The 16,319-nt window shown below is 34.7% G+C and overlaps 1 protein-coding gene across 3 annotated transcripts in view; it reads right to left on the bottom strand.

Moving 5' to 3' along the window:
• Positions 1–16,319, bottom strand: part of MARCHF1 (membrane associated ring-CH-type finger 1) — a 1,076,407-nt gene that overhangs the window by 698,604 nt on the left and 361,484 nt on the right. For all 3 annotated transcript variants that reach the window (XM_056802855.1, XM_056802853.1, XM_056802852.1), the window contains exon 2: positions 13,347–13,426. The gene's annotated coding sequence lies outside the window, so the exon portion shown is untranslated. The remainder of the gene's footprint in view (positions 1–13,346; positions 13,427–16,319) is intronic.

Here is a 16,319-nt window from a genome sequence, read left to right on the forward strand (position 1 = left end):
TAGCTAGTAAATTTTCCTAATGCCAGGCCATGCCACATAGTTGCTAATATGCACTTAATATTAAAACTTTATGAAGCATTTTCTCAAGATTCCATTGAACTTTCTTTACCACAGCCCAGAAACTATCTAAGAAGCTCATTCCATATCTGGAATTCACCAACTAATAATATCCTCCATACCTCTGCCTCCAAATATAGCTCCTCTAGAACTTCCATAGAACCTTTGGCTCCCAAGTCAGACATATATCATTCATTTCTGGCTTGATTCTGTATATTCTCTACTTACCCTGGTGGTAGATACTTTAACTCTTATCCACACACTTCCTTTGGTGTTATCTTATCCCAATAGATTCTACATTTTTTTCCACCTTCCTTTTTATTATATTCTCCCAATAGATTATAAATTTCTTAAGGACAAGTATTGTCTTTTTTTTTTGTTGTTGTTGTTAGTTTGCATTTGTAGTCTCAGCCCTTTGCATGTTAGATGCAGGATTTGAATACAGGTTATCCTTTTTCTTTTTCTTTTTCTTTTTTGTTGTTTTTTTTTTAGGTCATCCTATTTCTATGACCCCCTCCTTATTCATTATGTCATTTATATGTGGAAAAGGAAAGAAAAAATAACTTTATTTGGTATTTAAATACTAGATAAGAAACAAAAAATTAACTTAGAAACTCTTTTCCCCCCAATCTCATCTAATAGATCTTTGATTGCATCTCATTTTCATTTTCTACTACCTTCTTACCATCTCCAGAGAGAGATATACTCAATTTTTTAAAACACTTATCTTCTGTCTTAGAATTAATACTGTATTATTAATACTGTTCCAAGGCAGAAGAGTGGTAAGGGCTAGGCAATAGGGGTCAAGTGACTTGCCCAGGGTCATCCAGCTAGGAAGTATCTGAGTCCAGATTTGAACCTAGAACACCCCCACCCATCTCTAGGCATAGCTCTCAATCCACTGAGCCACTCAGCTGTCCCAATATACTCAATTTTCCATATTCCTCTGGCCTTTGTCATGCAACTAGTTATGAATGAGGTCTTTCTAATGCTTTATTCAGTATAGCACATTATGCGGTCAACTAAATAGTAAAGCCATGCCTAGAAAGCATGTTTATAGTGCAGCTTTCGTATTCTTCCCACTAAATTATTGAGATTCTCACTACACTATTATAGGTATCTGATATTCTACTGAAATTTTGTTAATATATTATACTTCACATCAATAGTTCTGCCAGCACCCGATTCACCAACCAATTTTGATACCTGCATTCAGGTAAAGGAATATTTAACTTCTAAGAAACAAAAAGCCAGAGTCAAGAAGAGACTCATACATAGGAGCAAACACACTAGCATAAGGGTTTGATAATAGAGAACTCTTATTAAGCAAACTGTTACTACCAATGGACATGGGAACCTTCTTTTCAACTTATTGTTTAGACAATTTCTTGGATAGAGGTCTCATATCTGTATTATATAGAGAACTTTGCCAGGTTTATAAGAATATGAGCCATTGATAAATGATCAAAAGATATGAAAGGACAGTTATTGAATGAAGAAATCAAATATATAGATATAGACATAGATATATTGCCATATGAAAAAATGTTTTAAATCATTACTATTTAGAGAAATGTGAATCAAAACACCTCAAATATCATATTATTCCTATCAGAGTGACTAAAATGAAGCAAGGGCAAAATGACAAATGTTGGAGGGATGTGGAAAAATTGTGACACTAAAACACTGTTAGAACTATGAACTGCTCTATTTTGAAGAGCTATCTGGAATTATACCCAGGAAGTTATAAGACTATGTAAACCCTTTGACTCAGCAATACTGCTATTAGATCTGTTTCCTAATGTGATCAGGGAAAAGGAAAAGAACCTCTTTGTTCTAAAATATTTATCAGAGTTTTCTTTGTGGTGGCAAAGAACTAAAAATTGAGAGGATGACTATCAATTGGGGAATGGCTAAACAAGCAGTGGTATATGATTATGATGGAATTATATTGCACTGTAAGAAATGATGAGCAGGTTAATTCAAAAAAATGTAAAGACCTACATGAAATTATGAATAGTTAAACAAACAGAATCAAGAGAACATTTTATAGTACACCAAAATATTGTTTGAAGAAAGAATAACTTGTCCATCTCCCAAAAAAGAACTGATAAATAGAAATAAGATTTATATATATATAATTATACATGTATAATTATATATATATATGTTTTGTGTGTGTGTGTGTTTTTGAAATGATGCCTTTTGCAGTACAGGGAGGACAGGAAGGGAGGGAGATACCTAGGTACCTTAAAATAATGAACATGTTAAAATTTGATTGTCTATAGATTTATCTAGGATATAAAGAGTCTAAGAAATTCATCCTGTATCAGAGAACCAGTATATGTCAGAAGTAGGGTGTGAACCCAAGTCTTCCTGGCTTTGAGATAATTACTATATCCATTATGCCACACCGTCTCTTATGATGACAAATGGTGATATTTTGGTAACAACTCTGAAAAACTGGAGCCTCCATGAAGTAAAGGCCAAGGGCTTCTACTAATAATTTATATTCTCCAAATTCTTATAGCAAGATTATTTTTTCTTCTAGCCAGCTTCTCAAGAGTTTACTACATGTTTACTTTTTGTCTACCAGATACTATATTATATGCTGGGCATGTGAAAAGGCAAAACCAGTTTCTGCTTTCAGGGAGCATACATACTAATGGGGAGACAACAAGTAAATACCCTTGCTCATTGAAGATATAGAGAGGAAATACAAGGTAATCTAAGAGAGGAACATATTAGCAGCTTAGGGGGTGGGGGAGAACAAAGAGAAAGCCTTTTGCAGAATTTGGAATTTGAGCTGAATCTGGAAATCAGCCAGGAAAGCTGAGGTAAATGTGAGGGAGGAATGGATTCCAAGAATGGAAGACAAACCATCCAGGCCACTGAGATAGGAAAACAGTGTCATAGGTAAGGAACAATAAGTCAGTGATGCTAGATGATAGCGGATGCAGAGAGGATTAAAAGTGAATTAAGACCGGAAAGATAAGAATGGACTAGTTAATCACCAACTGTAAATGAGAGAGGATTTTATATTTGACCCTATAAGTAACAGGGAGCCATTGGAGGTTATTGAATAAGAGTAGAAATGAGAATATAAGAAAAATGGTATAAATGCTGTCATCAAAGTGATATAGAAGAGGAAAAAATGAGGTGCTAGTATCATAGCAAGAGATAACCGATGGTGAGTACATATTCTTGAATGGTACCTGCCCAATGAAGTATCAAAGTAGGATACTTCAAAGTGGGAATTTTATAATATCATGGAAACCATTGAATTTAAAATGTAAATATCATAATATAGTCAGCAGGTCTCAGCTGAATTTCCTTATAACTTAGGGCCTAGAAAGTTAGCTATGAGTAGAGCCATTGAATAAAAGCAACAGAAGAGGTCAAAATGGCATTTTAAATAATTTCATGATAATGGTGATGGCTACTTCAAATAACTAACATCTGTACTAGCCTCATAAATAATCAAGGTAAATTTTATTTTTTGGCAGCGAATTGTGGACATATGTATACGTTGACGCTGTCATAAAATAGCATTTTCAAGTTTTAATAATAGGTGTTCAGTAATCTGTCACTAAATAATAAACATAGGAAAGTGGGCCTTAGGAAGGAGGGTTAGGATCAAGGGCAGAGGCAATTATAGTTTTTATTTACTGTTCTCTGAAAAAGAAAAAATGATCATTGGACCAGAAAGGACAGAGTAAAATTTTCTAACAGGAATTTGAAATCCTATAAATAAGGAGTTTGTGAGAAACAAGGTGCCTTTGAGAAGTTCAAATCAGCAGATCAAAATGACCAAAATCCTATGTACAGATGGAACTGGAAAATGAGACTGTTGTGAATGATCTTCAAAATGTTTCAGAGAATTGGAGAGCTAATATTGGACTGAAGATGAACAAATCTTCTTGAATGTCAAAGGCAGATGGGCAAGTCTGCCAACTATGTGCAAACAGAATTGATTCCAGTTTCTGTTAAATTTCTAGAATATGTTGTGAAAGGGATGGTTAGTGAATATATACATAAGGAACCTGTGATCTCGTACTATACTCTCCTCTCAAGTTCCTCGGGATTTAATGGTCATGTCTATGTAGATGATACTAGAAGCTCTATATCAAGATCTCACCTCTCTCCTGATGTTTGATTCTGCATTGCCAATTGCTTGCTGAAATATCTCTCTCTGGACACCCTCATCAGTATGGGGATAATTATCATGTCCATAGCAAAACTCACCACTTTCTACCCTAAGTTTACCCTTTTTCCAGTCCTCTTTCTTTCTAATAGTTTTCAAAACCCATAGAAAAATAAAGGCATAAAGTAACCATTTTAGCAAAGATTCAAATCTAGTCTTCTGACTCCAAATCTAATATTCTTTTCACTACCCCATATTGTATCTAAATCTTGCCTATTATTTTGCCTTGGATGGTGTCCTCAAGAGAGCTAATATGAGAAATTTTATGGGAAAAAATCAAGAGTTTTAAAAATAACTTACATTAGATATTTAAAGTCAGATTTCCTGAATCTCTAGAGTCTACCTCCACATGGCCCTACAAAATGCTATGCAGAGTAGCCAAGGGGAGAAAAAGGTCCTTACTCTAGGACCTGATTTACTAATACTTCTGCCTAATACATTCAAAGCTCTATGCCACAGTCAGTAGCGCCATTCTATTTATCATCAAGAGTGATTTACTTCATACATCCAAGGGAAAAATAAGAAAGGATTAGAATTAATGTTTGGACTCTTTACAAGGCAAGTTTTAGGACTGTTCATACTACTCCCTGAAAAAGCAGAAAATGACTGAAATTGAATGGGCATAGAGAAGGTCAAGATAGGACTTATGAACCCTCATTCTTCATTAGGGAAACTTGTAGAGAGCTTTCCATAGAGCAGGTAAGTTCAATATTTAGTCTTTAAATCTTAGTTGCTCAAGAAAAGGAGCTATGTAAATACAAGGACCCTTTCATAGAAACTCAGTTCAATTTCTTTAGCTTCACTAACTTACATTTCAAGCTTTCCTGACTCATGATTGCCTTTTTTCCTTGAAACAAGACCAATTTTATGTCACTAGTAGTATCAGGTCTGTTGATAGACTCTCTCCCACTCACTGTCTTCGATAAGGATCATCCAACCTACTGTAACAGTGAACTAATTACCTAAGAAATATTAAGAAGCAATGAAGCATGAAACCATTTCTAACATTACCGTTTAGGAGAGGACAAAAGGTTAATTCATCAAAAGGAATATTAAGGCAAACGAAAAAGGGAGGCAAGGTTGTTAACTATGCTGAGAAAGCAAATTGAAATTTATCATACTTAAAGGAAATCCAGTAAAAGAAAATTAAAAAATAAAGGGTGATGGCAGTCATATCCAGAGATAGGGCTAATTCTCTACTACTGGCCGAGGGTCTGATGTGGACTATGTGAAGGACATTTTTTTTTTCTTAAAAGCACCTCAGAAAATGGAAAATTTCAGCCTGAGAGGGCTATACTATCTGGGATGCCTGAGGACAGTTCTGACACAATGACAGTAATTATGACCAGAGTAGCAGAAGTAAATGTCACCCTCATAATTTTCTAGAAACTTGGTGCCAGTTCAAGAGAAACGAAAAAGGGTAAAGATTTGTTATCCTGAGAAGTGATGTTCACCATATTGATCTCTATTCTTCTCTGAAACTCAAAGTGAATAGATACTGCATATTTTCTCTTTATAGACATCTCATTTTTCACTCTTCTTCATTTATATTTATATTACATAGCAATTTTCCATGAAGAGGCTCTTACTGCTTTACACCAACTAGTAAAACTGCCACAACTCCCCCATGATGAGCAGAGATCAAAAGGCAAAGCAAGGTGAGGGAGGAAAATATGTCTTTCCCAGAGTCATGTAAAAAAGAATCCAGCTCTGCTATCATGCCTTAGCAATGTTAGCCATTGTGACAGTAGAGAAAACCTAAACAATGCAAGCATTTAAATGCAAATTGCTATTAATTTTATAGTTCTAAATAATAACTTTACACATTATATACATTCTGAAAATCTCAAAATACTTTAGAGACACATATTTCCTTCATCTTTGTTTCATTTATGTCAGGTTATATTAGATTATATCATAATATTTAAGAAGGTCTTGCCAGAGTGCTTGTTGGAAAGTGTTTCAGAAATTGACACCGTGAATGTAAAGATAAGATAGAAATGGGGGTAAGGGAAGTGACTTCTTCCCAAAATATAGTATATCTCCTTTGAGAACTGGTTGATATTCTAATGCATTCCAGCTGCTTACAGGTGTACTCATGAGATATCGAGCAATAATGTTTCAAGAAATTCTGCCTAGCTTGGAATTGGCTCTAGATGAACATTTTAAAACAGAGGACACCAGGTATCATCTACATTATGTTTTCAAATCTTTATGAACTTGAAGTATAATACTAGCTGTGTTTCACTACTAGAATTTTTAAGGGGTATTAAAGATCATAGAAAAAAAAAAAGGAGCAATCACCAGGCAGGATGTAGCATGATGATATCATTGATGAACTCTCCTTTTACTTACCCTCACTCCAAGTTGCATTCAGAATTTTATTTGTATGTGAAAGATTGGAAAGGAGATTTTATTAGAGTGGGTTGTGGCAAGACTTCCCTCCTTAAGGATAGCACCTGCTCTAGTTGATCATAACCCTGGATGGTAAAACCATTGGGTTAGCAGAAATAAGAGAGAAGACACTCCCTTTCATCATCTTTTCATTAATGCCGAGTTCTCTAGAGAAGGTTTGAAAAGGGGCAAAGGACATGTAGAAAAAAGGATAAAAAGGGGCAAAGGACATAGGAGGAAAAAATTAAAATATTCACTACAGAAATTAAATTAAAGTGAATTCACTTGGCATTATAGAGTGGTACTTCCCACTAAGAAAACTACCTCTGAAAATAAAGCTTGATCCTTTGATGACTTTTTACCATTCCTTTTATATTTGCTCTACACGCCCGATCTTTTTTTTTTTTCTGTTCAATATCTTTTGCCATAATTTTTCCTAGGATTCCCTTAATGTAGAAGAAATTTCAGTGCATGATACACTATTGAGTATATTTCCAAAATGGAGTACCTTATTATAGGCTTCTTCTGTCTTTATGGAAGTACTTCCCATACAAGATACAGATTTTTTTCTTATACTCTGCTTTTCAGTCTCTTTCCATGTTTTCATCCTCTTCTGTAAGCATGTCTTTTTTTTTCCTTTTGCTTAACTGTGACCTAAGATGACTTAGTAATTATTATAGCTAAATTCTTACTGTAAAGTAATCATTTATTTATATAATTTCCCTTTTTCTGATGAAAAATGATTTGTGTATTTGTCTTTGGGTTAAAACTTCCCCTTAGTCAGCAACAGATTTTTAAAAGTTCACTACATTTGATACATATACAACCTTCTTTTCAGGTTTCTGTGCATGTATTTGTATTATCATTAGGTCCTTTCTGCCAAAACACACAAATCTAACATTTCTTTTGTACTCTCTATATACTTCCCAACACACTGTTGAACTCAGGGTAAATATGTGAGGAATAAGTAGAGAAATAAATGGAAAAACAATGATTCCAACACTGTATAAACCCATAACCTGAGACTTCTTTTTGTGTCCAATCCTCTACACTATTTTGCACACTATGCTTTAATAAAGAAAAAAGGAAATCAGTAAATGAGGGTCAACTATGACCTACTTCTATGGGCATTCTACTTAATAAAACATACTATCTCAGTAAATATTCATGATTAGAAAACAATTTTTTTGTTACCTTTAATGAAACAAACAAATACATAGGAGTGTCACCTCTGGACTCCAGGTGTATAAAACTACTCCAAAATGTATCAGCATTTTTTTTTACATTCCAGGAATGGATATTTTTATCCATTTATTTGACTATTTTAAGAATTCAGTCACAATTTAGTATAGGTACAGTGACTGAAAAAAAGTTGTAAAAAGAAATCTCAAAAGAATTCACTTCACTTCACAAAATTTCTCTCCCATGTAAAATGTCCAGAAAAGAAAAAAGGATGGGCTTGAGACAATGATGAATTGATAAGTGGTGCTTGTGAATAAGGTATTAAAATATGCTCAAATATTTGGAAAATCCCCATGGAGCATCTTTATCCTTGACCAAATTCCCTTTGCCATCTTACATATTTTCATCAATGATATCACTATCAACTCAATCACTCAGTATTTTAAAATCACCTTTTGTTCTTCATTATCCTATAAATTTAAAAAGTCACAAAATACTTTGAAATATTTCTTGTTCCCATATATCATCTTTTACACCTTTTGTTTCCACTTTTATATTTATACATAGAAGTGGTGTGAGTATATGAAAATATATCCATTCAATGTTTTAGTCACAAGTGCATGAATCTCAGCTTGCCAGACTCAGTACATGTTCTAGCACAGACTTGGCTTCATAGCTTTTTTTCAGTATGGTCCCTTCCATTTTAGTCCTTACAATCTAGATACTTATTTCACTCCATCAGGATCTAGGTTGAGGGCTAAATGAATGAGCCAAAGTACTCTGAAGTTCAGAGGACAAGTTCACAAAAGTAACTGCTGGAGAGATAAGAAATAGGATGCAGAGAGCAAAAAAAATCATTTTGACTTAATGGTTAGTATGGTTTACCTATCAAATATGCACAAAAATGATTAAAGTGTTAACAAAAAAGAGATATGAGAAATTCAGGATCATAGAAACATGTGTTTTGAACCTCCATGAAAGATCTGATAGCTCATTTTTCCTAGCCTTCTAGTTTCTAAACAATTTGGAAAGATGCATTATACTATTAAAAAAATGTTCCCTAGAGGAGATTCTTAAAACTGTCTCTTTAGTTATTTTAATCTTTAACCATTTTCAATGTGAAGAAATCATACCTAAATTCATTCATACTTCTATTGAAATCTTTCTACTTGTTTTCCATTAATAAAAAATGGAAAATGGGTCCCATTTTTCTCTGAGTCCTTAATTTACTTAAGACTATGCTTTAATTTTCCCCTACCTCTTCCTTTCTAAGATGAATAATTCTATTTTCTTTAATGTCTCCTCATAGGCTGGATTGTACAATCTTTTAGTCATATTTGTGACCCCCCTTTGAACTTTTTCCAGTTCTCCTTACTGCATAGCCAGAAATCCATTACAAAAGTCAAAGAAAGCATCAAATGAATAAATGAACTGATAAGACATTGCTTTTCTATGCTTTAGTCATGTATTCCCCTCAACCACGCTTATTTTTAAATTATAATGCTGCACTGAAGTTATTAAAAATCCTCATCTATTTAAGTTGTATATGCATTTATCATTACATCCTATAATCCAGTTTAGTGAAGATTCAGTTAAATGTCTGTCTAAATCGCTGTTCTAAACCATGGTGATACAAAAGTAAACAAAACAAAACAAAAACTAAACAGCCTTTTGCCCAGAGAGCTTACCTTCTATTTGCATGCTTCCTATAGTTGGTAGCCTCTTTTAGGGCCATGTTTGTGTATCTTTGCTTTCTCTGGACCTAGTATAGACTTGTACATGATTTATGATCATGGTCTACATGGTACAGATTCATTAGCTTTATTGCTATTTCTCTCAATTCCTCTCACAGATCATTCTGTCTCTCGACTCCCTTTTCACTAGTGGTCTCCATTCCTGGAATGCTCTCCCTCTTTATCTTCCCTTCTAGGTTGCTTTCAAGACTCAGTGCAAATTCTACTTTTCCCAGTTCTTGCTAGCTTCATTGCTAGTGCCTTCCATTTGAGATTTCCTTCCACTTACACTGCATATATTTCCTATGTTCATGGTTGTTTGAATGCTGTCTTGTCCATTATTATATGAGCACCTTGATGGCATAGTTTTGGCCTTTCTTTGTACTGAGAATATTTATTTATAATAAAACATAATTATTTTCCAAGTAATCATAATTTCAAGCTGATGCTCAGTCTGTTTTTCAAGCCTCTTTCTTCATTCTTTTATTTCTAACAATCCAAGGAATGCTTTCACATTCTCTACCACAAAGTAGCTTCTAAATTGGGATTATTGAAATTGAGTTCATAGCTACATCTTGTCTGATAAGCAGAAACTAGTTTAAGGCAAGTATATCTGCAGGTGCAAGGGCAAAGCCCTTGGATTCCTCCATTGAAAAGAATTGGACAATTGGCACTCTTACTGGAGGGTAGCCTGATTTCTTCATCTAGGAATTGGAATTCTAGGATTAGGCATGTGATTTCCATTATGAAGAAGGAATCAGGGATGGGCTGTAACACAGATTAGAGATGTCTATCAAAAGGCTGAATACTAAGCTTCCAAAATTATATTAATGATCCAAATGCTGAATGTCTCAGTGTTCATTCACTGAGGTCACTGACTGTTTATTTTTATTTATTATTCCTAGTCTGATCAATAATTGATTTTCTTACCTGGGACCCAATCTCTCAGAATTTTTAATTGTCACAATACAATGGGGAATGGGGGGCATGGATAAGGAGAAAAGAGCTAAGGCAATAAGCATTTTTACAATACTTATGTGGATGAGAGAGTTACAGACTGCATTGCAAGGTCTTGGTTTGCAGGAAAACATCAGGCAAGAAGAGAATAGAATTCTGCTGTCAACAGAAAAGGAGATCAGCAGTTGGGGAGAAGGTTATTCTCTCTTTTGAACTTGAAGAGAGAGGAGCATCTTGCTGAGCTCAACCTGTTGTGATCCCTCATCTGTCTGAAGAAAATCAGATTAGCCATCCTTCCTCAGTAGTGGATAGAGATGTTTTCCCTATGGGGAAGATAAGAGACTATGTACCCACAAAGATTTTCAATTGATCACTTCAATAACTGTACATCCTTCTATATTAGGAAAATACAACAGTCTGACTCAGGTCCCCAGACCTGAGCCCTCAACCCCTGAGTGGAATTTAGGTTAAAATAGAAATTAGGGATTTCCTAATTTTCCCAATACCCTAAACCTACCATTCCTAAATACTAGAAAGAATAAATAGATTTTATTAAGCCAGAAGAAACTGAACACCTTATTAATTTAATGTGCTAAGGGGATCAGGATAATATCTGGAAGGGAAGAAACCAGAAACCAGAGACTGAAGGGGATTTCCTCCTTACCTTTCAGTTCTGGACCTTGATCAAATCTCTCACCTTCCCTTGTATAGCTCTACATAAGAGAGAAAGTAGTGCTCCTTTGATCTGTCCCCTCTCTCTCTTAGACCTTTCAAACTTTAGTTCCTGATCCCTAGCTAGTACACTTACCATGTGCTAGGTATGGTGCTTTGCATTTTTTATTTATAAAAATCCTAGAAGATATGTGTTATTATTAGCCCTAGTCAACATTTAAGGAAACCATGGCTTACAGAGAGGTTAAGTGACTTGCCCAGGGTCATTCAGATAGCAAGTATTTGAGGCCGAATTTGACCTCATGTTTTCCTGACTCCAGGACCAGCACTCTCTCCAAAGCACTATCCATGGTGCCTATTACAGAGTAAACAATAAATGCTTATTGACTGAGAGTTCACAATCATATTCTATTAAATATTTTTCAAATTGAACTATTTTATGGTACATGACTTTTCTGTAAGTTTTAGTAACTGGTATTTTATCTTCACAGATTTTTATTCTATTCTGTTTTATTTTTTTCCTGACAACTTGTAAATGAATTTGTTTTGTATTCTGGTATTGGCTGCCAAAGGAGAGCTACCTCCCTTCAATTTGGTGCCATCTACAAAGTGATTGTGCTATCCATGATATTACCACCAAGCATTAGTGAGGATGGCAAGTAATGCAGGGTTATAAACATCACTGTGAATACCCTCCCAGGGAGTTACAATGCCCTACAAGTCCATTTCTGAGTGCAAAAAAGTTGTGTCATTTGGAACCAACTTTTTCTACCTGTTTATAAATTTTTTTGTGTGTGATTGAAGTGTTACAGATGGCATCTGTTGTGCAGACAGATGGCTTCTATCCCATCTCTTATATCTAATAGTTAGATAATAGACAATTATGGAAGGGGCAAAAGCCAATTTTGTCTCATTCCCAGAAGGAAACCGGAAAGAAAAAAGAAAGTTGAGGCTGATTTCTTATGTGTGGGTTAGCAGAGACAAGACTAAGTAAAGGAAATCACTACATTTTGCCAACATAGGAAGAGCAAGAAAGATTTTAAGATTTATAGATGCACCACCATATTTCATCTGTCTGACAGCCACGTCTGTCTATCATATAAACTCAATTTAATCCCTAGTTTCTCAAGTTAGAACTTTATTCATCACATGTTTTCTGGACTAACATTGTGCTCTCCAGACAGAGAAAGCAAGAAGCAAATAAATATCAAGAACAAGCTGACATCTGTAAAGATACACAATATTCAGCTGTATTCATGGGGACATATTGGGGTCCAATGCTTACTTTTTTATTTTTGGATGGATGCTAATGTAGATGATTGATCAGGATAACCTAACCAACTTGGTGAGTTTACAGGAAGCTGAACAAGGTCTGAGACATTGATTCAATCTCCTATAGACAAATATGTATCCATTGGCACCTTCAGGAATGCCTATGTACATCTCTTATCCTAGGAATGTGTATAGCCATGTTAATTTAAAAAAAAAATTCTCTGTTTCAGTTTTCTCATCTATAAAATAAGAGCACTGGTCCAGTTTTAGGATCATAGAGCAATAGCTAGAAGAGACTTTATGAGTCACTTAGTGGATTAGGGTTCTAATGGTACAGTCCTATTCTTTAAAGAGAGAGAGATGGAACCCAAGACTTAAATCAATGGTCCAGATCTTTGTAAACTTATTGACTTGGGCAGGTCATCCATTTGAACCTTACTGAGGATGAATGATTAAGTTTGAACACCTGGAAAATGGTATGATTAGCTCTGATTATTGAACCAATCAAGATTTCCCTCTTGAATAGGCTTTATAAGGCCCATCAGCCTTCCACATTAGTCACTCTGTGAAATTCAAGAGCTTTAAATTGTAAGAATGTGATCATATGACCTATTAATTGATATAATAAACATTATGATTCATCAGGAGGAAAGTTGACAGATCAAATCAAAGATATACAGCTGGTTCTTAGAGAAATTATTCCACTCTTTCCTAGAATCTGCTAAAATTCAAGAAAAGTAAGTTTAGAGGAAATATAATCCATTATTTCCTTTTAAAAAGATTCAAAATCCTGTTCTGTTCTCAAATAAAAGATTGTCATCTATTTTCATTCTGAAGGTCCTCCTCCCCCTTTAAAAGGAAATAGAGAAACTTACGAAATAAAGTGGTTGTTTAGTAAATCACAGCAGCGGTTGAACTCTGTGTATTTTCTCAAAGCTAGCCCTGGGTACATTTCCTGAAAAAGAAAAAAAAAAGAAATTAGCTTGAAGACTTCTTTTTACAACAATTCACTAACTCAATGTATTAGAGGTTCACACAAATCAAAAAGACAACTTCCTGTCCCATCCTGATATTGGTTATTCAACCAAGAACAAGTTATCCTTTCAGTCTTGGGGGAAATAGTCTAACACTATCAGAAGCATAGCAACTGAGGCCCTATATCATTAAATGAAGTTCTTCATTGGGACATCCATCTACCAATGAAATCTTAGGTCCAATCCCTATTCCCTATCAATATCAATGCAAAGATTTGATGACATTAAGTAAGTTTTGTTTTGTCTGTACAAAACTCAAATAGCTCATCAAATCATAGAAATGAAAGGCAGGAATTAATGATCTATTTGCTGAATACTAGAATTACATTATCAGATAATGTCAGAGATGGAAAGAACCTGGAAAATCATCTTCAAGAGCAATGTCTTTATCTTGGAGATGCACAAATAGAGGCAAAGAGAAATAAAAGGGCTTTCCTGGAATTACACATCTCATAGGAATTCAGGATTTTAAACTTAAACCCAGGATATTTGACTCTAAATTCAGTGAACCATGCCTCTTCCAGACATGAGATGGGAGACTACAGGACTCTAGAAATTAAATATAGTTTAATTGAGTCAATTTGTTAATCTTTTTTACCACGAATAAATTTTCACTGCTCTCAATATTTCAACTCACAATGGAATGTCCATGGAACACAGGTAGAACAAACCAAAATTTCAGGCTCAAAACTGTTAGATGAAGACACAGTTTGAAATGGCCAGGATGTTCTCATATTAGAGGCAAAGACAGAATGAGTGTAATGGACATATAATTACATCATCTATGTGATAGCCAAGGGGAACACTACTTATGGGTCTATGTTTAATTTTAATAGTAATAATAATAATGTTGCTTGCAATGTTTTCCACTGACCATGCACCAAAGCACATGCCTTATTTTCTTCTGTCCATTCATCCTTTCTTTGCCCATCTAAGATCTTCAGAAGTCTGGCCTGGGGGAATGATGAATTTTATTCAAACAATAGGAGTTCTGAGCCTGCCCTCACCAATTACTTTCTATGCTCCATTTCTTTTCTTTGTCTGCTTCATCAGTGTTTGTATACCTGTATAAACACTGTGCTGGAACACTATAAAAATCCATTTTGGAAAGGGATCAGAATTTTGCCTCTTTATTTTGAACATGCATGATGTATTAAAAACTTTATTTTGTAAAAAAAATTAAAAAATAATGTTGGCAGAGTATTGAGTAAGCATTTATTTGATGTTTTCCATGTGCCAGCAAGGTCCTAAGTCTTGGGGATACATGGAGTGGCAAAATGCAGTAGTACCTGGCCATGAAGAACTCATAATTTCATAGATTGGATTGTGACATATTTATAAAACACTTTATGATATGCAAAACCCTTGACAAGCAGTATCTCATTTAATCCTCATAACAATCATGGAAGGTAGGTGCTATTATTATCCTCTTTCTGAAAATGAGGAAACTTGAGGTAGATGGAGGTTGTCAGAGGACCCACAGCTGGTAAGAGAGTATGAGGTGATAATTGAATTTGGATCTTCCTGAATCCAGGTTGAGTGCTTTATTTATTGTCTCACCTAGACGCCATCCTTAATTTCACATGGCAACACCCCATGAAAGGGAAATCCCAGTATTCTGCATCTGTGAACAATGTACCTCTTCCTTGAAAGCCCTGCTGCCTACTGTGTCCTCTGACGGGTTTCTGGGTCTTCATTTTCTTTCTATTTCTTTTTCTCTCTGGCAATCCTTCTTATTTCAAGATTTAGGGCAAAAGAAGGTATATGCAATAGAAACACTGAATTAGCCTTCCCCCCTTTTGAAATGGCTAATAAAGACAACAGCCTGTTCTATGAACTGTCATCAATAGTTGGGCACTTCTTCCTGATGTTTTTCACAGAGAGATCAATGATGAGATGGTCTTTTAATGAAGCAGACACCCAAGGACAATATTGATCCTTTCTTGAAAAGGGGCTGTGTAGAATAAATATTATTCTAATGACATTTCATCCTGGCCCTAGCACTAGTAGAGAGCAGAAAAGATTAACACTTGTAGCAAGTTCTAGTGGTGACTATGAAATAAAGAGTTAGGAATAACCCAAATAAATACAGAATTAATGGATTAGTTAATAGAAGTTGTGAGCTTGCCTTTTCATTACATGTGTTGCATCATTAAGCTCTGTGGTGCTATTGACATCAGATGACCACAATAACTAAGTATAAAGAAAACAAAATTAATATTATAAAAGGGAGCACACCTAAGGCTTTATTTAGATTTTGTAAACAGAATGTAAACTCCTTGAAGGCAAAGGGTTCTTTTGTTTTTTACTTTATATTCCTGGTGCTTAATCCAAAGAAATACTTTTAAAATTCTTGTTGAATACTTGAACAAACCTAGTCAAACCCTCTTCATTTTAGGACAAGGCAATTTTGACCTAGAGAGGTGACTCACCTAGGGTCACACAAAGTAGTAAGTGGCAGATGTATGATTTATACTCAATTTCTCTAATTGCAAATTCAAATTTCTTTCTACTATTCTATGATTTCACTAAAGTTTACTTTTATAAGAAATATGATAATACATTCAATGTTGGAGACTTCAGGGCTTTTTTTTTCCTGCTTGCTAGTACTTTTTTGGACAAGTAAAATATAAATAAAATTTAATTTCTTTCAATCTTACTAAGTTAAAATAGTTATAGAATATGCAGTTTTGTAATTCATATGGAGAAAGGAGTGGTACAGTGGAAAGACCAATGCCTCTGGAGCTAAAGAACTTGGGTTCAAATTCAGGGCAAACTGCTAAATTACATAAACTTCCTGGGCCACAATTTCCA

Source organism: Monodelphis domestica, chromosome 6, assembly GCF_027887165.1.
Source record: "Monodelphis domestica isolate mMonDom1 chromosome 6, mMonDom1.pri, whole genome shotgun sequence".
In the NCBI taxonomy this organism is placed as follows: Eukaryota; Metazoa; Chordata; class Mammalia; order Didelphimorphia; family Didelphidae; genus Monodelphis; species Monodelphis domestica.